Source organism: Castor canadensis, chromosome 6 (assembly GCF_047511655.1).
Source record: "Castor canadensis chromosome 6, mCasCan1.hap1v2, whole genome shotgun sequence".
Classification (NCBI taxonomy): domain Eukaryota; kingdom Metazoa; phylum Chordata; class Mammalia; order Rodentia; family Castoridae; genus Castor; species Castor canadensis.
The window spans coordinates 120,665,687-120,689,660 of record NC_133391.1 but is presented as its reverse complement, the minus strand read 5'-3'; the positions used below and the strand labels follow the sequence as shown (position 1 = coordinate 120,689,660).

Sequence of the window (23,974 nt, the reverse complement as noted above, 5' to 3'; positions counted from 1 at the left end):
CAGCAAACTCCTCCACTACTGGGCAAAGAGGCAAAAATCTCACTATTGACCTGGTGTTTTGGGTCAGCCCATATCACATCTCCATGTTAGGATGCTGAACAGCATCCATCTTAGCCACTCAGAACCAGTTGTCTAGTATTTACAGGTTGCAATGGCATGACCACCACACATATTCCCCTAGCTCAGAAAGTACAAAGACCACATCTAAGAACCACCATTTTTGAGTCTTTACTACCATTTCCTGTGTGAGGAGCTGGAAATTTTTTGGTTTTTTTTCCAATTCTCCCTACTTGATCCCGTTATACTAAAATAAATCTTTGCTAAAACTTAAAAAAAAAAACTTCTTTCCTGATACATATTACATTATTTCATCAATTTTAACCACTTCACAGTGGATATTCCATCATATGAACATATCCATATTATTATCCATTCCCCTTTTGATAAACAATTAGTTTATTTTCAGTTTTCTACTTTGCAAACAATGCTGTAGCATACATCCTTGTACATATCTCCTGGTATACATGAGCCAAAAGTTTCCCTAGATCAGTGAACACCTCCAAATAGAATAATTGAATCCTGTAGCATGCTTACTCTCAACTTTACAAAATATTGCTAAACTATTTTCCAAAGTGGTTGTGCCAATTCACACTCACACCCACTCCCCACAGACTATTATATGACTTTTTTTTGCCAGTCTAATGAATATGAAGTGCTATCTTGTTTTAGTTTGCATTTTCCACATTACTAGGTTGAGAATCTTTTCATATATATTTTCCATCTGTGACTTGTCTATTTATACCCTTTACTCATTTTTCTGCCTTTTTTCTTTTTCTTTTTCTTTTTTTTGGTTTGTTTCATATTGATTTATATGAAGTCCCTTATATTGACTTATAGAAGTCCCTTATATTTTCCAGAAACTATTCACTTGTTTGGTATTTGCGAGCAGATCTTTTTACTCGACAGTTTGGAAGCCAAAGTATCAGTAATCCTTTCTGTAGTATAACATTCAGTTATATAGATATTTTTCTGAGAAAACAATTCTTATTTGATTTTTTTATCTAAAATTTTGATACAGGGCTGGAGGCTGGGAACACCCAGCTCAGTGGTAGAACATTAGCTTAGTATGTGCAAGGTGCTGAGTTCAATCCCTGGTACCCAAATTTTTTAATTAAAAATTAATTAAAACATTTTGTATATGTGACTTTTTCTTTGTCTATATTTTACACCAAAAATTCTGTTTATCCCTTAGAGTAGACAAGACTATTTTATCATATAATCTATTCAAACTTGAAACACTAGAAGAACTTTTCCTCAGAGTTTTAAACTTTCTATACCAGTCAAGTTCCTCTACCTGAAAAGAACAAAAACAGATGGTACACACAAAATAGGAAATTTTAAAGAGGTTTTTTTCTACAGACGAACTAATTACAAAGTGCTGCATGGATTTAGGGGAGCTGTAAGAGATAGTGGCAGTGCAACTGTCTCCATCCCCAAAGAGAGAAGGACAGGAGAGCTTGCTAGAACTTTGGAGACAGCGGGTAATGTAGAGTGAGTCACCAAGACAAGGGCAGTGACATTCTGCTGAGGGACATCATATCCTGTAGCAACCTCACAGGGAGGAACCAGGGAAATAAATGCCCTGATCCCATGTTCCCTATGTCCTGCAGAAAGCCAAAAGCACAGGTGCCTTTGTTGTTATCCATGCAAGACACCCTTCCAGGGAGAAAATGATCTGGAGAGAGTGAAGAACAGATCTGGAGGGGCAAGCTGAAGCTGTCCAACACCCTTGCCCAGCCAAATAACATCAGATTCTATTCCACATTCAGGAAAGGCAGATAACTTAATAAATCTACAAATAAGTGTGAGTCATTTTTCTGCCTGAATATACGTTTAAAACTTGAGTTGCTAGGCCAAGAGCACCACTGTAAACCCTACAAAGCATAGACTATAATACTTGAACCCAATAAAAATCTGTTTAATAAAGACCAGAACTGTTGAATTACTCAGAATTCCTTGTAAACCCAAATGCTCTACTATAAACTTTTAAAGGTTAAGGGTGACTAAAGGACTTTTTGAAATTATGCAATAGTAATGAGAACCAGGAAAGTGAAAAACCGATAATAGGAATAGATAGACAATCCACAGAGCACTTCATCTCCTATCTGATATCTTTCATCTCTGCCAAGGAGAAAGATCACTGGATAGAAAATAGTATAAGAGCATTCAGATGAGAAAAATAAAAAATTCAAACTGGTAGAGATTATAAGAAAGCTGCTGAGTTCACTACATTAGTGCAAACCAACCAGCCATGGCAAATGACATCCCAGCCTACTACTAGAAGAAAATCAACTGTCGTTTGTTATCTCAAAAGAATCTTGGAAGGCTCAGGAGTAGTTCAAGTGGTAAGAGTACTTGGCAAGCAAGCATGAAGCCCTGAGTTCAAACCTCAGTGCCACCAAAAAAAAAAAAGAATCCTAGAAACTGGAACAAGAATGAACAATGCAATTGTCAGACAGGATACAAACATCACCTTAAACACAGAAAGAAGAAAGGGGAGCACTTACTAGTACATAAAATTCAAGGACATGAATCAATGTCAGCCCAGGACAGCACCTTGGGTCTGTCTTCAGCCTTTACCCATTCACTGAGTGTAGTTAAATGTACTCACCGCTGGTAGACTTATGCTCCTCTTTGATGATTGGGAAAAAGAGCCAATACACTGAATGGCAGAGTGAAAATCAAAAGGCTATGACAATAAGCCAAACTGAACAATAAAAATTTAGGCTTGTCCATGGTTACACAGCTGAGGATAAGCAGCACACAGTATCTGTGATCTCTATTTTCAACTTAGCAAAGTCCAACAGGATCTCCAACTAACATCACAGGCAGCAGCAAACTTCTTCCAGGTGAAAGAAATCTGCAGTCAATCCAGGTACACCCCACCCAAAGAGCCCCAGGCAGACTAAGACTCACCTGAGAAAGAAGACAAGCAGAGTCGTGGAAAACCAAGGAACACCCACCAAGACCACCACCACAACAACCACCACCTCCAGCAGCTCCCAGAGACCAAGGTCCTATAAAAGTCCAACTTCAAAAACTGACATGGATACACAATCTGACTGACTGCCTTGACACCTGAAGGCGGATAACCTGCCTCTGGGTTATCAAAACTGCCTCAGTTTTGGCATGATGTCCTCACCCAGCAAGTCTGACAGATTTTTGCTGGTGTCCAGAATCAAGAAGAGAAAAAGCATAAAATGACAGAGTAGGCACTGGGCCTGGAAGGACCCAAGACTGTGTAATTCAGAAAGAGAGTCATTACGGAAGATGGTGACTATGACGCCACTCCCATCCTGGCCGAGACCACCAGGTTTGAGGATTCCCAAGAAGACAGCACTCAACCCCAGGAACCCCAGGAGCCAGCTGGTAATGCCCACTCATTTTTAAGGTTCCTACCTGGGACCCCAAAGACTTTGTAGACTTCAGAGACACATGGAAGAAAGCGGACACCTTCTCCTGGCAGTCCGAGAGGCTCACTGTCCCACATGAACTACAAAAGACAGGCATACTGAAATACAGGGAGCCTGTGCTAGCCATGGCCACAAGCAGCCTCACGGGCCCCACTTTTACCTGCAGCGAGGGTGGCGTCAAGGTGTGGAGCCTGGTTGGCCAGGTGACTGAAAGCCACTTTCAGCAATGCATACATATCTGTGGGGCCTAGCTGCATACCAGCCTGCTGTCCTCAGACAACAGCACCCTTTTCCCAGGCAGCCACAACCTGGCCTGTGTAAGCTTGTGGGACCTGGTGGTGCCCTCCTGAATGTGAAGGATGAGTTGCCCTGTAAGGGTTTCTCTTGCCAGGTTCTGGCAACCAAGATGGACAAGACCTTGGCCTTGGCCAGCTTTACAACAGACAGCATATGGGACCTACAGGATTTCAGCATGGTCAGAGATCTCTTCAGCCACCTGAATGGGACCAAGAGCCCATGGTAAAGACCACAGCATGTGGATGGGAGGTGTGGACACCGGTCTGCAGTGCTGAGACCTATAGACAGGCCAGGAGCCCCTGGAGTACACATTCGTGTCTTAGATCATGAGCCTGTCCCACATCCCCCAAGAAGACTCCATGCTGCTGGGCCTGGCCAACAGCCAGCACTGGCTGCTGCCCACCACCAGGGGCCAGGTGCACATGATGGGGTGTAAGGCCGGCACCATCCTCAGGCTCAAGTTTCTCCTGTGTGTCCAGTGGTGAGTGGGAGTTAGGATGGATGACCTGGTCATTGTCCACAGCACGCACACAAAAGCGAGGGTCGTCCAGGTCCCCAAGAGCTCCTCCATCATGTGTTGACTGTCACCAGCTCAGAGAATCATACCTCATCTACTAGATCACCTATTGAAGGACTTGCTGTGGTCACCCCAACTCCAGCTCCTTTTTATTTTTTCTTTTTCTTTTTTCCTGTTTTTTTTTTTCCTCCTCTAACGGTACACAATGATGGAAAGAGGTAGGGAGGGGAGGGATCTCTTGGTGTTAAGGATTCTGGTGGGGGTTTGGAGGCTCTTGGTCTTTGTCACACATAATAAAGTAAATGGAAAAGGAAAAAAATAAAAAATAGTAGAAATTAAAGTAAAAGCCCTACACTTAGATTTTTTTCCATGCGTAAGAAAAGAATACAAAAACTGTGGAAAGTACGAGAAGCCTATGAGAACTAGAGAGAAGCAAGCTGAGATGCAGCTCAATAGCTTTTCCTAAGATGTTTATCTGTAGGCCAAGATTGGCACAGCCCTGGCCACAGAAGAGGGAAATGCAGAACAGCTTCTTCTCCTAAATTGTTTACGTTTAGAGGATCAGGAATTCAGGTTTCTCCTGCTACAATGTCATGCCCCTCCCTAAGAACCACTGCTCCACCCTGTTTGCCACTGGGTACAAAAGACTCACTGAAGGAGGACACACAAGGCTTTTTGCTTTGGGGGCTTTTTTGTTTAGGGCTTTTAGCTTGAGGCTTTTGCTTTGGGGACTTTTGCTTTGAGACTTTTGCTTTTGGCTTTTGGGCTTTTGGCTTTTTGGTGTGGGAAGCTTTTGGAAGGGAAAAGAATTGCTAAAGGGAAATTGCTAAAAGGGAATTGCTAAAGAGGGGCTGATAGAAAGTCTGCACCAAGAACTTTACACATAGGCTTTAGAAAAGCTAAAGAAAACATGGGACAGTGCCAGTCTGAGCACGGAGGCTTTAAGAAAGCTAAAGAGAGAACATAGGACAGTGCAAGTCTGGGGACAAAATACTTTATGCTAAAGGACAGCTAAGAGAAAACATGGGACAGAGTGAGTCTAAGGAAAGAGACTTTTAAGAACAGGAAAGAAGACTTTAAAAGCAGGGTTTTAAGGAAAGACTTTAGAAGCAAGGTTTTAAAGAATTGTAAAGGAGTAAAGCCTTAAAGAATAAAGATACAGAAAAGAAGCAGAGCAAATTAAGAGAATAAAAGAGAAAAGAAGTGATGAGGGTTGTGCATCTCCACCGGAGCACCCAACACACATGATCCCACTTTCTGTCTGTCTGCCTATACTCTGTCTTTTCTGCATTTTCAGTCACCCCCAGTTAAGCCCAGTTAGGTTCGGTAATAACCAGGAGCAAGAGAAACCTTGCTCCAACAAAGGAGCGAGAGAAAAACTCGCTCCAAAAAACATGACCGGGTTCCAATTAAACATGGTAGGGTTTTATCTTGTTTATATTTCTTCTGTCTTCCAAAACCTACCAAAATGACAATCAGTGAGTTTCCTCAAAGAAGTATAAATCTGTAAGAACAAAGAGAAAGAGAATGGAGAAAACAGGAGATGTAAGTGATAGTTTGAAAGGAAGAAAGTACATAGCAACTGATTTGGCATAACCCCTCGCCACAGGGTATGCTAAGAGGAATTCAATGAGAATGAAACCAGTTCACTCCCAAGAACCCTGGCAAGACCTAGGACCTTTGCCCAAACACTGCAGAGGGTAGGGGGAAGCACAGAGTGAAAAGCAGAAGAGAGTGAATGCTACAGTATTTCCCCCTCCATGTTCATGGTTCTACTTTCAGAGGCTTCAGCATCCTGCAGTCAATCATGGTCCAAAAATATTTAATGGAACATTCCAGAAACAAACAATCACCCCTTTGTCCAGTGTATCCAAGGTGTCCACCTTACTGCCCCCTAGTCACTCAGTGGCCAGCTGGGTTATCTGGTCAACTGTCACAGCATCACAGTGCTTGTGTTTAACCCTTATTTTATTTAATAAAAGAATTATGCTGACAGTCAGATATCACAAAGAGAAGTCATAAAGTGCTGCCTCTAAGCATGAAGGAGTCCAGGAGCTGTCACCCTAAACACATGCTGTGTTTGGTATGTTGATTATTTTAAGTTGAAGGAACTTAAGAAATAAGAGGTGCTGGAAGAGGCTATCTCTGATACCTTCTTGTCTGCTTAAGGAAGAAAACAATTACATTTGATCTCTTCCCTGAGTTTCCATTAACTAAACTCCTATCACAGGTAGAGAGACTGAAGTCTGTCAACACACCTGGACAGGCTTTTGTCTCACCTCATTGTCTTCTCCTTCAGTCCCACTCAATATTCCAAAGAGATTCAAATAGAAACTGTTGTCAGTTCTGCAGGCCACAAAGACCTCATCCCAGGCCATTGTATGTTCTCCAAGTCCATTGAGTTCCCTAAAAATCATTTACAACTCTTCAAAATTGTCTACATTCCCCATTCGCTCCCTCTTGATCATTTTGGGATGTGGGTAATAACACTATGTGATTGTCTCTATTGAAATAAATTTGTATGCCTTTTCTGCCAGTTAATTGTCTTTTTAGTCAATTTCAGCAAACCTTCAGAAGCTAGCAGGGAGCTTTGCCATCACTCCATGAGTGAAAAGGTGAAAGTTCTCATTTTAATAAGGAAATTAAAAATTGAATGCTGGGTCCTAAGCTCTATGATAAGAATGAAGCAAAAGTAATTCATGCTAGTTTTGCAGTAGCACTTCAACTGCAAAAGATACAACTAAGCATGATAAGTGCTTAGTTAAGATGAAAAGGGATGTGTGCACATGTATAATTAAAAACATGGACCATATAGGGTTTGGTACTATCTGCACTTTTAGGCACCCATTGAGGGTCTTGGAACATCCCTTGGTGGATAAGAGGGCCACTGTAATAGAAGGAGCTGTTGAGTGAGGCTGTGTTCCATTCCCTGCAGAGGTTCAAGAAGAATTAGACAACCACTAATCAAATATGTAATAAAAATGATTCAATATTTGAGTGTAAACTTGACTCTTCTGACCTGTTAAGTCCCGCTACTTCTGAAATCCTACGATTCTAGATTTTATACTTGTATCACTGGGTAGACAGGACTATAGCAGGTTTTGGTAATTTCTGGATGTAATTCCCATGCATGTCCCATAGGTGGCACTGTGGTATAAGATGAGAGAAAACTGCTACAGTGACTCATTCTTCTGGTCTATACTGAATATATCTAGCAATACATAGTAACTAGCATGTTTCTAATTTTTAAAAAATCAGAAATATGAACCCATAGATTCAGAGAACGCAGGTAGCAGTGCTGTGGTGATGCATGATTACGTGTTTTAGTTTATCACCCTCAGCTCAGGTCTTTACCTTGTTCATACCTTACCTGAGGCACTGAACTTCGGTGTGCTGTCATTCTTAAACACTAAAATGAGTTAAACGTGGAACCCATGACTCCTTCACACCCCAACACAAATTTAGACCAATATCTCAAACATGGTTACCTCTGGTTCTTCCCCCTTTTCCACAGCCAGTGAAGATTTAGGTTTTCCTCCCTAAAGGTTAAATATTCAAGATTTAGCTCTTCCTGACAGATTTTGCCACTCAAGGCTGTAAGCTCTTCCTTCATTTCCCCCCTCTCTACCTCCAATCTACAAGGCCCACACCAAACTGCTGCTGATCACCAAAGAGGGACCGTTGCCATCAACTCCATAGATGCAGACCACTCTGCTCCTCCATTTACGTCTCAAGTCCAGGAAAACTCAATATTAGGAATCTGTAAAACATCAATGCCACTCCTTCCTGGCATTACTTGCCTCCTATGAATTTTTAAACCTACTGATTGTTTTTCTTTTTTCTTTCTTTTTGATTATATGCCAGTCATCCACCCAAAAAAACAAGAGTAGCTTTTTTATGTGCTTGGGTCCAGTCTCACTAACAACAACAAAAAAAAATGTGTTAGTAAGTCAGGTAGGGAAAAAAATCCCACCCTCAGTCCAAAACAATAACAAATGATGAACGCAGCATTCTTTCCATGACTGTGTTTTCAGAAGTAATGCATCTTATTCCAAATATGAGTCCTAACTGTATTGCTCAGTTATAGGCACAGGACTCTGATTGACTCTGGCTGTTTTGCTTATTTGGTTTTGCATCTTTGTTCTTCTGAGATGTCTCTGAATTAACTTGATCTGAACTCCCATTTCCCATCTGTCCTAATTCTTTTTTTGGTTGGTTGGTTGGTTTTTGTTGTTACTTTGTTGTTGTTTATTTATTGAGACAGGGTCTTACTACATAGCCCCAGCTGACCTGGAACACTCCCAATCCCCTTGCTGTAGCATCTTGAGTTGCTGGGATTACAGATGTGTACCACCAGGCCAAGCTCCATCTATCCTAATTCTTACACCAACTTTCTACACTTTAGCCTCTGTCCTCTGAAGAGAACAGAAATATCTGAACATGGTGGATTCAAATTCAGCATGCAAGCCCCATTCCAGCCAAGTACATTAAGGCTACAATGAAACTGTGGGATGAGAGAGTCCAAGGATGAAATGGAACCAGTGTCTCTGATATAATTTGTGCATTTGAAATACACCAGCATGAGGGGGGAGAGGGAAGGAGGCCCAAATAATGTATATCCATATAAGTAAATGTAAAAATGATAAAATAAAATTTAAAAAAAAAGAAATACAACTGTGGCCTACCTCACACCAGGATAAGGAAGGAATAAAAACAACAACAAAAACCCAACAATTTGAGCCTATACTTGCTCCCAAAGGCCCATCTCCAAATACCACCATTGTGGGTTATAACTTTAACATACAGACTGCAAGGGACATAATCCAGTCCACAACAAAGTGTAATTTTATGTCATGTTTTACAGTGTTAGTCTGCTTTGGTCAATGAAGACTTGGGAAAGTTTAGTACAAATATAGTTTTTTGGGTTACTTCTTTTTCTTTTTTAAATAACTTTTGAATTTAATAAGGAGATGGCAATAACCTGTATAAACACTAACTCAAAATGTCTTCACCAAGCACCAGGGGGAACAGCTTCCAATATTTTCACCAAGTACACCTCTATTATTAAAGGCCATCCAAAACAGAACCAGTTTATTTAGGTTTTTAAACCAAGAAATCTAAAGTTGCCAATCACAGCTTCTAATTAGCATGAGACAACCAGGTGAAAAGCCCATAATGTAAGTAAATACAACTTTTAAAAGCTTTGTTTAACCTGTACATTCTAGTTGAGAGGATGTGTTGGCCTCAGGCTGGTAATCATAGCTCTACATGTCAAATATATATACAAGCACACAAAGATGAACAATAAGTATCAAATAAAAATGATAAATAATACATGGTCTCGCACATTCAAGGGGAACACCACCTAATTCTCCCGGGTAGATAATGCAGTGAGGGCACAGAAACAGATATAAATCACTGACCCACAAAGGAGAACCAAAAAAGGGTGGTGGAAGAATGCTGTGTCCTATGGGAAGGGCATTCAGAGGCTTCGTGGATCCAGACCAGTGGATGTCAGTGAGTGTGAGAAAGGGGCTTCAAAGCTGGAGGGAACATGGGCAAAGACACTGAGTCACAACCTTATCCAACAGTGTTTGCTTTGTGTAAAGGAATGTAATCTAGGAGGAAACTGTATGAAACATAAAGGAAAAGCTCATTCAAGAGGGCAAAACACAGTCCCCACGCAGACACTCCACATGTGCATTGTAGGTTGCCCCTGACCTAGAGGCTCTTGGAAACTGTCTCTGCTCCAAAAAAGTAAAACAAGACATCACAAACAATCAAAACTCAAAACTAAGAGGCAATCAGAGTAAGCAAGCTTTAACCCCTTGTAATTCACTAGTACCCCTAACTGTCCCGCTACTGAGATAGAATTGGCTCATTCCTTACACCAACTCATTACATCATACTCCTAACAGAGGACTGCTTTGCAGAAACTAACAGCTCTTAGGTCTGCTTCAGAGGTGCTGGGATATTGACTGCTCAAGGTGGACCAGGGATCCTTGAGGGATGTCATCTGGCCCTTTGTGCTGTATGTTGATATCCTCCAGCACCTGCTGCCAGTGCCTCAGTTTTGTCAGGTGCTTCTGTTGCAATTCATTCCTTAGTTCTAAGACATCCTCTTTGATAATGTGTTCTTGTCTCTGAACAAACAACTGCAATCTTTTTTGTAGGAAAAAAACCATTCCGTCTGTCTTGCAATGTCCAGAAACTTTTGGATACACTGATCAACACCAATTCGAACTTCTTCCTGCTCAATGCCACTGACATAGTCTCGACTCAGAAGAGAAGCAAACCAAGCCTTGAATGATAACTCCAATTCATCACCAAGGAACTCTTAGAACTTCTCAGAGTGCCAGGCGCTGCTTGAAGAAGCAAGGCTTGGTCAGGGAGTCCCTGCAGAGGTGACAGGGGCCTGGGTGGCTGCCCAGAGACCATGCCACCCAGTGAAGCCACCCTGATGTCTGGAATCAAACCACTAAGCAAGAACAGCACCCCTATTTCACTGTAGTTTCCATAAGAATCTAAGATTCAGTGGACATTAGATCAAGGGCAAACACAACAATGGGATTGGACTATGAGCACATGATAAAAGTGAGAGCACACAAGGGAGGGGTGAGGATAGGTAAGACACCTAAAAAATTAGCTAGCATTTGTTGCCCTTAATGCAGAGAAACTAAAGCAGATACCTTAGAAGCAACTGAGGCCAGTAGGAAAAGGGGACCAGGAACTAGAGAAAAGGTTAGATCAAAAAGAATTAACCTAGAAGGTAACACACACGCACAGGAAATCAATGTGAGTCAATGCCCTGTATAGCTATCCTTATCTCAACCAGCAAAAACCCTTGTTCCTTCCTATTATGGCTTATACTCTCTCTACAACAAAATTAGAAATAAGGGCAAAATAGTTTCTGCTGGGTATTGAGGGGGTGGGGGGAAGAGGGAGGGGCGGAGTGGGTGGTAAGGGAGGGGGTGGGGGCAGGGGGGAGAAATGACCCAAGCCTTCTATGCACATATGAATAATAAAAGAAAAAAAAAAGAATCTAAGATTCAGCTTGCCAGAAACTCTTCCCAGTTCTCACTCAACTAAGTATTTAGCTTTTGTATTGTACATGAAGCTAAAACACAGTGCACAGTGTAGCAGAGGATGTGATGGTGTTAGGGTTTTGGTGTTAAGACAACTTCAGTTGACCTCAAGTACCACGGAACTTTATTGTGAGTTGCATATGGGATTAAGAGAAATAGGAATCTCAGCCATCTGGACAGTCACATGAGGCACAAACCAGCTACACAGCAAGGCACTACAGAGCCTGAGGTGCAGTGTCAAAACTGGGAGGTGCCAATGTGGCAGTGGCGACAAGGTAGCCCAGTGGGTCTTCTTTCCATGGCAACGTGGATATTAATCCTCTACTATTGTGGTGACTTCGTAACTCTCTTCTGCTTGTCCAGCTTATCTGGCATCAACTGACATCTCACTCTGTGTGTTTTTTTTCTGCCCTGTGGCTAACATAACTCCTGGATTCTGCCATTTTGTGATTTCTACAGCCTCTTGACATCTGTATCACGCCCTCCATTTGGAAAACCCAGATCTGCTCCCATTACCAACCATCTCTTTCCATTTATCAATCTCCAGTACAAATATTTGAGAGGGAAGACTGATTAACTTAACTACTAACTGTAGGCCATCCCATAGGCCACTAGCCCCGTAGTTCTCAAACTTGGGCATGGAATGACCTGGGAGGCTTATTAAAAATATAGATTGCTGCATGCCGCTCCCAGAGTTTTGATTCAGTAGATCTCCCTCAGAGACCCAAACTTTTGTATTTTTAACAAGTTTCCAGGTGATGCTGGGGAGACTGCACCTTGAAAATCATTGCTATAGTCTATAGGGGATGGTTCTTGGGTAAGAGTCCATCAGCAGTAGGCAGCTTTGTTTTAGAATATGGCATCTATGAATAAGGAGCTTCCCAGCACTATTTACCTCAGCAAAAGGCTCTGAGCATAAAACTTTTACTATGACCTGTGGACAAGCAAGCCACACTCTGATATTTTCTCTGTTCTGTCTTTTTCTAAGTAAGCTCCATCAGTCATTGAGTGCCTGCCTGGTATTTAATGCCTTTGTACAACAGGCCTTCGTTGTGCTAAGCAATGAAGACACAAAACAAGTTCTTAGTCTATGGCTGAGAATTTTTAATGACTTGTAAAAATTGTGATAAATGTTCTGGTGACCTTTTGAAACAGAAAGATACATCAAAAGAAAATTATAGACGTGCTCAGAAGTCTGCACTCAAATCATACTGTGATGGAAACAGAAGTATGAAAGGCCACAAACAAGAAAAACGGCTTCCAAAAAAATTACCTAAACTGGACTTAAAAGTGGCTTAAGTAATCCTAAATCACTACTCTGGAGGCAGAGATCAGGTGGATCACGGTTCCAAGCCAGCCCAGACAAACAGTTCTCAAGACCCTATCTCAGGAGTGGGGAGGGGGTAGTTGAAAGAATGAGTTAAGAACTACTTAGAATTTCTAACACTGAGAAAACCAAAGTATACCAGGTTAAAAACTAGCCAGTCTCTAGCTCTCAAAATCCATCTGCTTGCAAAGGGGTAAAATAAGCATTTCTGAAAAGGAAGAGGTATTCAGGAGATCTGCTAAAGGCAGAAAACAAGCTAAATACATGCCAGGTTTTGACAAAGGGCATATATAGCCAGCCTCTAAAATAGGTGCTATAAGGACTCATGTGCACTAGGAAGCAGCTAAAAACCAGCTTCCTTCCCCAGTCCTCCCAGGCTGCAGTGACCACACTTCCCTTATCTGAATTTTGGCAGTGTTTGCACTCTCTGAATTCATGGTATGTTATGTTGTATTATATCATCCTCTAGTGGTTTCAAAATTCTCTTATCTTCCTTCTCTTCAGGCAGTGTTTATCATAGGGCTACACAAACACTTGACACCTAACAAATGTCTATTAGATAGACTGGAATGAATTACATAAGTCCTATGTCCTACTCATTGACATAAACTACCTCAGCTTCACTAGGAGAATGGGTATTCAAGTGACAGGCTCAGGTAACTTAGGCCATCATTGATTTTCCTTTCAAATAGTGCCACTGCCTCTGCTATGGCCGAATGTTTGTGTGTCCTTCCCCTGCCCCCAAAAATCATGTGTTGTAACCCTAATCAAAAATGTGATGGTATTTGGAGGTAGAGCCTTTGGGAGGTAATAAAGTTTAGATGAGGTCATGAAGGTGGAGCTGCCAAATTGGAATTAGTGACCTTGCAAGAAAGGGAAGAGACTGGGTTCCCACTGTGCCATGCGCAAACACAGCAAGAAGAATCATCTACAAGCCAGGAAAAGGCTTCATCAGAGCCCAAGCATGCCATCACCTTGATCTCAAACTTCCTACCTTCTAGAACTATGGGAAATAATGTTTCTTTTCTAAGCCACTGAATCTGTGGTGTATTGGTGTAGTAGCCTGAGTTAAATGAGCCTCATGTGCAGTTTCAAGGGACTCCAGTATAAATTTTGGGCATGCCTGAAGCACAAAAATAGTAACTATAAGTTTCCTACTGATAATAATACAGTCAGTTAACGTGTTTAAAGTTGGTCTCTATTCTATTAAAACTGAAGGGAATTTTGGGCAAGGAATTTCAGAGTGGGTCTCTGCATCTCAGTCATGTCTGGAACGTGAACACCTCACTCTCTGAATAAGGAAACTGTATTAAGCTTATGGCTCATTAATCCTTCTTTTGTCTCAGCTTAGTAGATTGTGGGTTTTTTCTTTAATTTATCTAAAAGAGAACATACCATTAGATTCCATTTATATGGCATTCTACAAAAGGCAAGCTACCCTATGGTAGAAGAAGGATAAAAACAGCTGTTTCCTCCACTGGGTATGCTACAATCCCCCAAATTCATATTTTGAAACATAATCACCATGCAATAGTAGTAACAGGTGGGAGTCCTTTGGCAGAGTCCTCATAAAAGATACATGAGATTAAAACCCATATAAAAGAGGCCCCAAAGAAATGTCTACCCCCTTTCCACCATGTGAGGACACAGAAGAAGGTACTATCTGTGACCCAGGAAGCACTGGTTCTTCAGGGATACCAAATCTGCCAGCACTTTGATCTTGGACTTCCAGCCTTGGACTGTGAGAGATAAATGTCTTTTATTTATAGGCCACCCAGTCTACGGTATTTTGTTACAGCAGCCTGAACAGACTAGAATGGTGGGGATGGAGATGAAGGAATTTGGGGTAATGATGGTAATGTTCCATATCTTGATGGTTTGGCTTCAAATACACACTATATGTACTTGTCAAAACTTAACAAATGTTGTCTTAAGATGCGTGTTTCATTACATATCACTTTCTTATCAAACGAAAAATCTAGCTGAGCTCCAGTGACTCATGCCTATAATCCTCAAGCCTGCCCCCGGCAAATTGTTCTTGAGACCGGGTCTTTAACAAACCCACCACAAAGTAGGGCTGGTGGAGTAGCTCAAGAGTGCCTGCCTAGCAAGCATGAGGCCCTGAGTTCAAACCCAAGTACTGCCGCAAAAAAAAAAAGAAAAATCTATACACAAATTTTGAACTTTTTAGTTAATACATCTGCTGAAGTATTTAGGGAAAGAAGAATATGGATGTCTGCAAAAGATTTTGAAAAATATCAAAAAGTCATGATGAACAGGGTGCCTGTGGCTCACTCCTGTAATCTTAGCTACTTGGGAGGCTGACATTGGTTTCTTTTTTTTTTTTTTTTTTTTCATTTTTCTTTTATTATTCATATGTGCATACAAGACTTGGGTCATTTCTCCCCCCTGCCCCCACCCCCTCCCTTACCACCCACTCCGCCCCCTCCCTCTCCCCCCCCTCAATACCCAGCAGGAACTATTTTGCCCTTATTTCTAATTTTGTTGTAGAGAGAGTATAAGCAATAATAGGAAGGAACAAGGGTTTTTGCTGGTTGAGATAAGGATAGCTATACAGGGCATTGACTCACATTGATTTCCTGTGCGTGTGTGTTACCTTCTAGGTTAATTCTTTTTGATCTAACCTTTTCTCTAGTACTGTTCCCCTTTTCCTATTGGCCTCAGTTGCTTTAAGGTATCTGCTTTAGTTTCTCTGCATTAAGGGCAACAAATGCTAGCTAGTTTTTTAGGTGTCTTACCTATCCTCACCAGGAGGCTGACATTGGAAGGTTCACAGCTCCAGGCCAGTCAGGGCAAAAAAGTTTACAAGACCCTATCTCATCAGAAAAAAAACTGGGCATGGTGGCATGTGCCTATCATCCCAGCAAGTGCAGGAAGCTTAAAAGAAAAGAATCATGGCCCAGGGTGACCTGAGCAAAAACCAAGATCCTATCTCCAAAATAACCAGAATTAATGGGGCTGGAGGCATCTCAAGCGGTAGAGTGCCTGTCTCACAGGTGCAAAGCCCTGAATTCAAACCCCAGTACTGCCCCCCCAAAATCATAATGGAGCAATGATGAACAAGACAAGCATAACAGGGTGTTAATATAACCTAGATGATAGCCATGTGGGTGTTCAGTGTAAAATTCTTCAATTTTGCTCTGTTTGGAAATTTTTTTAATAAGATATTGGAACAACATATGAATACATGATCAATAGACTTAAAATGTGCCAGGCATGGTGGTGCATTCTGTAATCCCAGCACTCAGGAGGCCGAGGCAAGAGAATTGAAAGTTCAGGCCAGTCTTGGCTACATAGCAAGACCCTGTCTCAAAATAACAACAACAACAAAAAAAAGACTTTAAAAGTAGAGCATAATGGTATAAACACTGGCATATGTGTATTATAGAAAAATTTTTTATAAATAGGGGTTCTTGGGATGTGGCTCAGTGGCAGGACACTTTCTTAGCATGTGTGAGGCCACGGGTTTGACCCCCAGTACTTCAAAAGAAAGAAAAAAGTAGACTATAATGGCACCACGAGGCAGGTATTCTACCACTGAGCTATATCCTTGGCCCATATTCTACCTTTAAAAAGTCTGTCATATTTCATATTGTTCCATGTTTCTTCATTGTCGTCGTATTTATCCTTTTAAGTGACTGCACAGTTATATACCAGTATTGCAATGCCAAAATCAATTTAACTATCCCCCTCTACATCTAAGTATTCACATAGAACAGGAAAAGGAGAAGTTGTAGAAAAAAGGCCAATCATTTGGGGTTCTGAGCTTCTTCATCTCATCTCAGCTGCTTCCTCTCTGACTGATCCTGGCTGAGCAGTTATTTACCTCAGCTGTTCTCATTCTTCTCCTACGTTAACTGAGCACTAAGATTAAAAGAACTCTGCCATGCTGCCAACTCTGCACTTGGCTCTTTGATAGAGTGGTTTCTAGCTTTCCCTCCATTATGAATAATACTATTTTGAATCCAATTTTGTAAGAGTATTATTTTCAAATTCTAAGAATAATAATATTTAGGACTGGCTCAAATGACAGAACACCTGCCTAGCGGCAGAAGGCCTTGAGTTCAACCTCTAGTACCACCAAAACCCAAAAATACTTACATAAATTAAATAATATTCAGAAAAATTAAGAAAATGTTTCAAAGTTGAAACAAAAATTTAAATCATCTATAACCCCTCTATCCAAAGATTATCATTTACAACATTCTAGTGTGTCCTATATTCAAATTTGTCAACAAAAATTTTTCCTGTGCTGCTAGGATCAAACCCAGGGGCCCCACGCATGCCAGGCAAGTATTCTACCACTGAACTACATCCTCAACCCTATTTGTCAATTTTTTTTTGGTGGTATTGGGGTTTGAACTCAGGGCCTCATACTTGCTAGACAGGTGCTCTTACCACTTTACTCACTCTTCCAACCCTACTTGTGATGGATTTTTTTCCAACATAGGGTCTCCTGAACTTATTCATCATGAATAAGTTAAGGTCAAAGACTTTGGTTGACAGCAGTCAGTGTTGGATCATAAATTATAGAGAACAGTGTAGAAACCATTCCTGAATATGTTCCAGAAAAGAATCTAAAGCTGGAATTAGAGTCAAAGGAATTTCCTTAATATCCTCAGAATATAAAGAACGTTCGATGACAGCATGTTAGATTCCTTACATTGCTGTCACAAAATACCTGACACAAACATCTTGAAAGAAAGCCAGGCACTGGTGGCTCCTACCTGCAATCCTAGTTATTTGGCAAGCTGAGATTAGAAGGACTGCAGTTTGAGGACATTCCTGGCAAATAGTTCTTGAAACCCCATCTCCAAAATAGCCTGACTGAAATGGACTGGAGGTGTAGCTCAGGTGGTAGAGTTTCTGCTTTGTAAGTACAAAGCCCTGAGTTCAAACACCAGTCCCACCCAAAAAAAAAAAAATCTTAAAAGAAGGAATTATTTATTTTGGCTCAGTCTCAGAAGATTCAATCCATAGTCCTTAGCTCTCTTGATTCTGGGCCCACTGTGAGGCAGAACATGGTGGCAGCAAGAGTGTATGGCAGAGGCTCCTCACCCCATGGTGGACAAGAAGCAGAGAGAAAACACCTGCACCGAGGACTTTCTGCTTTGTCCCCCAATCTATGCGCTGGTGCCACTCACACTCCAGGCAGGCCTCCCCCCATTAGTTAATCCTCTGGAAACTCCTTCACAGACACAGTCAGAAATGTGCTTTATCAATCTCCTAGGCACTTCTCAAACCAGGCAAGTTGATAATCACGATCAGTGAGAAAATGCAATTCCCTCAACAGAAAAATAAGAAAGATCAGAAAATAATTCCCACAGATGTAAAAATGGAAGGGAAAACCAAGAAATATGTCAAAAATGTTCAAACTCAATGGCAAAAATAATTGTTTTAATTAAAATAGCAATGATATCTAATCTTTTTACCTATAATATGACCAAAATTTTGATCCTTTTACTTTATTTTGGGAGTACCCAAGAATCCATCTCTATTTTCCTTTTGAGTCAGGGTCTTGCTGTGCTTCCCAGTTTGGTCTCAATCTATTGCTTGCTCAATTCATGCTCCTGACTCAGAGTCCTGAGTGCCTAGAACCCAAGGAGCACCACACCCTCAGCTCCATATTCCTAATCTCTTATAACAGCTTTTACAGATGGAATTCATATACCATCCAGTTCACCCACTTCAAGTGGGTGAATTGTTTTTAGTATATTTATTATACCAAAGTTGTATGACTAATTATACTGGGTTGTACAACCATCACCACCATTCTTTTATTATTGCTGTGCAGGGGGTACATTGTGACACTTATGAAAGTTCTTACAATATATCAAGTAAATCATAATTGAATTCACCCCCTCCATCATTCTCCTTATCCTTCCTCCCCCCATTCCTGGAATAGCTTCAACAAGTCTCATTTTTCCATTTACATACATGTGTACACAGTATTTACACTATATTTACCCTCCCACACCCTTTTCCCACCTCCTCCCCCCTCCCAGTGGTACCAATCTCCCAGAAGGACCTGTTCTGAACTTCTGTTCTCTCATTTTGTTTAAAAAAAATGGCATTTTTGTTTAAGATATCTATACATGGAGTTTCTTTGTGACATTTCTATGTATATATGTATTATAACCTGAATTATAACCCCCTATTTTTTCTCCTTTCTACCTTAGTCCCCTTTTTACGATGATTTCAAAAGGTTTAAGAATTCTATATTCATTCTTGTATAGGAAGTACATCAACCATATTTGCCTCCTTAATTTTCTTCTTTTATGCTCCCTCTCTCATACATGACCTCCCCTTAGGGTGACTTGTTTTTCATAATATTGCTTGTATTTGTATTAAGTCTATACTCCACATATGAGAAAAAAACACATGGTCTTTGGCTTTCTGAGCCTGGCTAACTTCACTTAAGATAATGTTCTCCAGTTCCATTCATTTACCTGCAAACAACAAAGTTTCATTCTTCTTTATGGCTGAATAATATTCCATTGTGTATAAATATCACATTTTCTTAACCCATTCATCAGTTGTGGAGCATCTTGGCTATTTCCATAGCTTGGCTATTGTGAATAGTGCTGCAATAAACATGGGTGTTCAGATCTTTATTGTAACTTGACTTACATTCCTTCAGGTATATCCCTAAGAGTGGTATTGCTGGATCATATGGCAGTTCTATTTTTAGTTTTTTGAGGAGCCTCCATACTGTTTTCCCTAGTGGTTGTACTAATTTACATTCCCACCAACAGTATATGAGGGTTTGTTCCTTTTTCCCTACATCCTCACCAACACTTGTTGTTGTTTGTGTTCTTGATGGTGGCCATTCTAACAGGAGTAAGGTGGAATCTTAAGGTGGTTTAAATTTGCATTTCCTTTATGGCTAGGAAAATGGAGCATTTCTTTCTTTCTTTCTTTCTTTTTGCCATTTAGACTGCTTTCTTTGAAAAAGCCCTCATAAGTATACATTTTTAAACAAGATATAATAGTCTGGCATAGTTTTTGACAGTATGGAAATTGTATATGCTGTGTATGTTCTTCCAAAATTGTTTTCCTTACTCAGATTTTTATTTAACTTATTCACATAATTCTAATTCATCATAGCAACTAGTGTTCCATGGTATGAATAATTATTTATTCTGCATCATATTGATGGACATTTAAATTGTTACCCTATTACAAACAATACTACAATGAACACTAAATCCTACTCCTGGTACTGACTTGTAAGCATTTCTCTACATCAGTGGTTCTCAAACTTTAGAATGCATGAGAATCACCAAAGGGTTTCTTAAATCATAAGACTGCTGGGTACCAGTGGCTCACACCAATAAGCCTAGCCACTTAGGAGACAGATATCAGGAGGATCCTGGTATGAAGCCATCCCAAACAAATAGTTCACAAGACCCTATCTCGAAAACACCCAACACAAAACAGGGCTATTGGAGTGGTTCAAGTGGTATAGTGCCTGTCTAGCATGCATGAGGCCCTGAGTTCAAATCCCAATACCACACACGCAATAAAAGCTAGGTCAAATAACTGTGCATCTTCACCTCTTCTAAATAATGCCAAATTACTTGGCAAAGGGCTATTAATGACACAGTCTCCTGCCCATCATACTTAATGTCATAACATTTGTAAGGTTTTGCCCATCCAAGGAATATGGAATTGTATTTCATTGTTGCTTTCATTTGAACTTCCCTAATGTCTAATGAAGTTGAGTTGAGGAGGAGGTGTTTGCTTGGTTTTTGTAGATAGGGTCTCACTATGCAGCCCAATCTGACCTTGAACTCATGATCCTCCTTCAGGAGGCAGAGATTAGGAGGATCGCGGTTCAAAGCCAGCCCAGGCAAATAGTTCGCATACCCTATCTTGAAAAACCCCTTCACAGAAAAGGGCTAGTGGAGTGGCTCAAGGTGTAGGCCCTGAGTTCACACCTCAGTACCACAAAAAAAAAATAATAATAGTTTCTAAGCCATGTTCTTTAGGACATGATGAAAAAGCATGTTCTTTGGAAATTCAACTTATAGTTACATTATAAGTTATTATAGTCACATTAAATTTATGACATATATAAGTTTTTATGTTATAATAGAAGAAATAATACAAATGTATGTATATATATATATATATATATATATATATATATATATACCACAAAATACAAACCAAAACTCTTAAATACTGTGTTTGGAAAAGAGACTAAAAACAGAAACACACCATCATTACATGGGCAGTCAGCAGGTAGGTTTTTTAGTTTATGACCATAAGTGTATATATTTCCTCCTAGTTTTCTGCATTTTCAAATATTTTATAAAATAATGCAGTTTCAGCTGGGCGCCGGTGGCTCACACCTACAATCCTAGCTACTCAGGAGGCAGAGATCAGGAGGATTGTGGTTCAAAGCCAGCCCAGGAAAACAGTTTCAGAGACCCTATCTCAAAAATACCCAACACAAAAAAAGGGCTGATGGACTTGTTCAAATGGAAGCACACCTGCCTAGCAAGTGTGAGGCCCTGAGTTCAAACCCCAGTACTGAAAAAAATGTAGCCTCATAGCCCATGGAGACTCAGAACCAAGCTAAGATGTAAAACAAAAATCATATATATGCACTATTATTACTCTGAATATCCCTTAAATTTGGCTGTCTCTTAAAAAGTACAATAGAGATTTCAGACCTGATCAGGGTAATTTGGCAATATAGCTGGGTTTCCCTCTACCATTTGACTTGTTGCTGCTTCTTTGGAAAGGCACCAGATGGAGCAACAAGGTATTGTAAGGAAAGTCTACATTGGCTCTCTTAGGATCACACTTAGCATTGTGAGATGATAGCATCAGAGGCATGTAGAAACTGGAACCAACCAAAGAAAAAGCATGTTTACACATCCCATCTCCTGCTGACCCCTAGATGAGAGAGTAGGACAGTAGGCAGAATTGTGCATCATTTAGATTGCCTCTCTTATTTTTGTGAGCTGAGCTCATGTAATTGAATTTGCATATGCTAAATATGTATATGAGAGACTCCATTTTTTTGGTGGTGTTGGAGCTTGAACTCAGGACCTTGCACTTTCTAGGCAAGCACTCTACGACTTTAGTCAAGTCCTCCAGCCCTATTGGTTGGTTGGTTGGTTGGTGACAGAATCTCACTACTTAACCTAGGCTGGCCTGGAATTCACTAAGTAACTAGGCTGGCCTCAAGTTTTTGACTCTACCTGCCTCAACCTCCTGAGTCCTTGGGTTAAAATCATTTGCCACCAGGCCTACCCTTAATTATTATAATTATATTTTACTATTGTTTATATTCATGAGGTTATCTACTATATATCTTTTTCCACTTCACATTCAGCAATATCACATTAGCAACTTCAATTTGGCTGTGGTGGGAGCATTTATACCATGGAAACTAGCAAACATGTTTCCCAAAAAACTGGTTGTTAAACATTTACCAAACATAACTGTGCATAGCCCAGACCTCCTTCAAGGGAAGATTTGTTGTTGCTGGGAATGCTGTCAGGGTGACAATCATTAGCTTTGGGGGTTGTTTTTGCAGCCTTCCTTTCAAGGTGATGCACATCCCATGATTGACTGAGGTAGGAGGTAAATAGAGGCCCAGCCATTTCAATCAAATGCAAGATAGCTCTCAAAGACCGTTCTAGCTGCAAAAGTTTCCATAAGGTCCACTGAAGCTTTTTGTGTGCTGTTTTGGGAGGAGGGAGTCCACTGAGGTTTGTGTTGGGTTATACCACTTCTCAACTTCTCGCCCGGCACAGTGATGCAGTTTTTGGTTCCCAAAGCACCCTTTCATAAGTAATTTGCAAACTAAACTCCATTTGAGTGTCTGCTTCTTGGAGAACTCAACCTGTAACAAAAAATTAAAGTAGAATTTTGCCAAGCAAATGTTGAGGTAGCGAGCATTCTAGGCAGGGAAAACATTCTGAACAACACCTTGTGTTAGAAGAGAAAATGGCATGATTGAGGAAGGAAGAAAAGAGTTACTGGAACCCAGCAGGAGGCAGCCTGATATGAGAAGAGGCTGAAAAAGTAACTTGGTCAAGCCCATACAGGATGTTGTTGGCCATGTTTATGATTCGAGTTTGTCTTAAGGACAACGGATACAGGCTGGAGGCTTGGCTAAGGAGTAGAGCGCCTGCTTAGCAAGTATGAAGCCCTGAGTTCAAACTCCAGTAACGCAAAAAAAAAGTGTAATATTGCCAAGTAAGCCTTGCTCCCAAATTGCTAAGTAATTTCCACAATAAAGTATAAAGTCCTAGCAGGCAGAGACTATGATATCTCACTCTCTTAGATGTTACTAAGGCTCTCCATATGTATTCAAATTAAGTAGAGTATTATAGACTAATTATAATTTATCCTGCTCAAAACCCCATTTTCACCTCCAAATCTCGATCCCTAAATTTCCCTATAAGTAATAATAGTATTTATTGAGTGATACTTTTGACACATTAACACATACAGTCTTTCAACAACTCTATGATATAAATATTACTATTCCCTTTTTCCAGATAAGAAAATGTAGGAAATGAAAGGTCAATGGCAAGGCTGAGATTCAAACCAAGAGACAACCAGGTGCCCATATTCCTAACTTTCTACTAAAAGAAAAATAGTCTTTAATACAGATGTGCCTGGATTAAGTAACAGTCTTACAGCCAGAGTTGAAAGAAATTCTGTATGTTTAAAAAAAGGGATAAAACAGTTTATAGCAATATTTAACCAAATTCCCTTCCTTCTATGTTCTGTCCTCACACTTCAGCAGTTCCACACCTCTGTCTAGCCATCACTATCAATTCTTCCACCGCCAAGTCAAATGAAAACCATCAAAGCAAGCACCTCTCTCCATTCTCATAGATAGCTCTTCCCAGCCTCCCACTATCTGTTATAGAATCTTCATAAATTCAAAACTAGTCTCTTTGAGTGAGGTCATGCACACTTTTAAGGAGTTTCATTCTGTCACCAGGAAAATGTTGATCCATCATCACAAAAATTTCGAAAAATCAGGTATATTACAGACCCTAGATTAAGAATTCGTAACGCAGAAAGTAAAACTAGCGAGCTCTGTTTAATCTCACCTTGTGTACTTTCTGTGCCCGCCCCCCACGCGCTGCAGGAACTCTCTGTACCCGAAATGACACATAGGTGGCGCTGCAGAGACAGGTGAGTGCACCGGCCGCAACAACGGGAGCGGCATATAGGGGGCGGGAATTCGAGCGGTCACCCGCGGTGGGAGGAGCCTGAC

At 40.7% G+C, this 23,974-nt stretch overlaps 1 long non-coding RNA gene and 1 pseudogene across 1 annotated transcript in view; both read right to left on the bottom strand.

The window, feature by feature from the left end:
• Nucleotides 1-23,974, bottom strand: part of LOC141424190 (uncharacterized) — a 401,269-nt gene that overhangs the window by 328,324 nt on the left and 48,971 nt on the right. The window lies entirely within an intron of this gene.
• Nucleotides 9,485-23,926, bottom strand: LOC109685701 (mediator of RNA polymerase II transcription subunit 28 pseudogene; annotated as a pseudogene).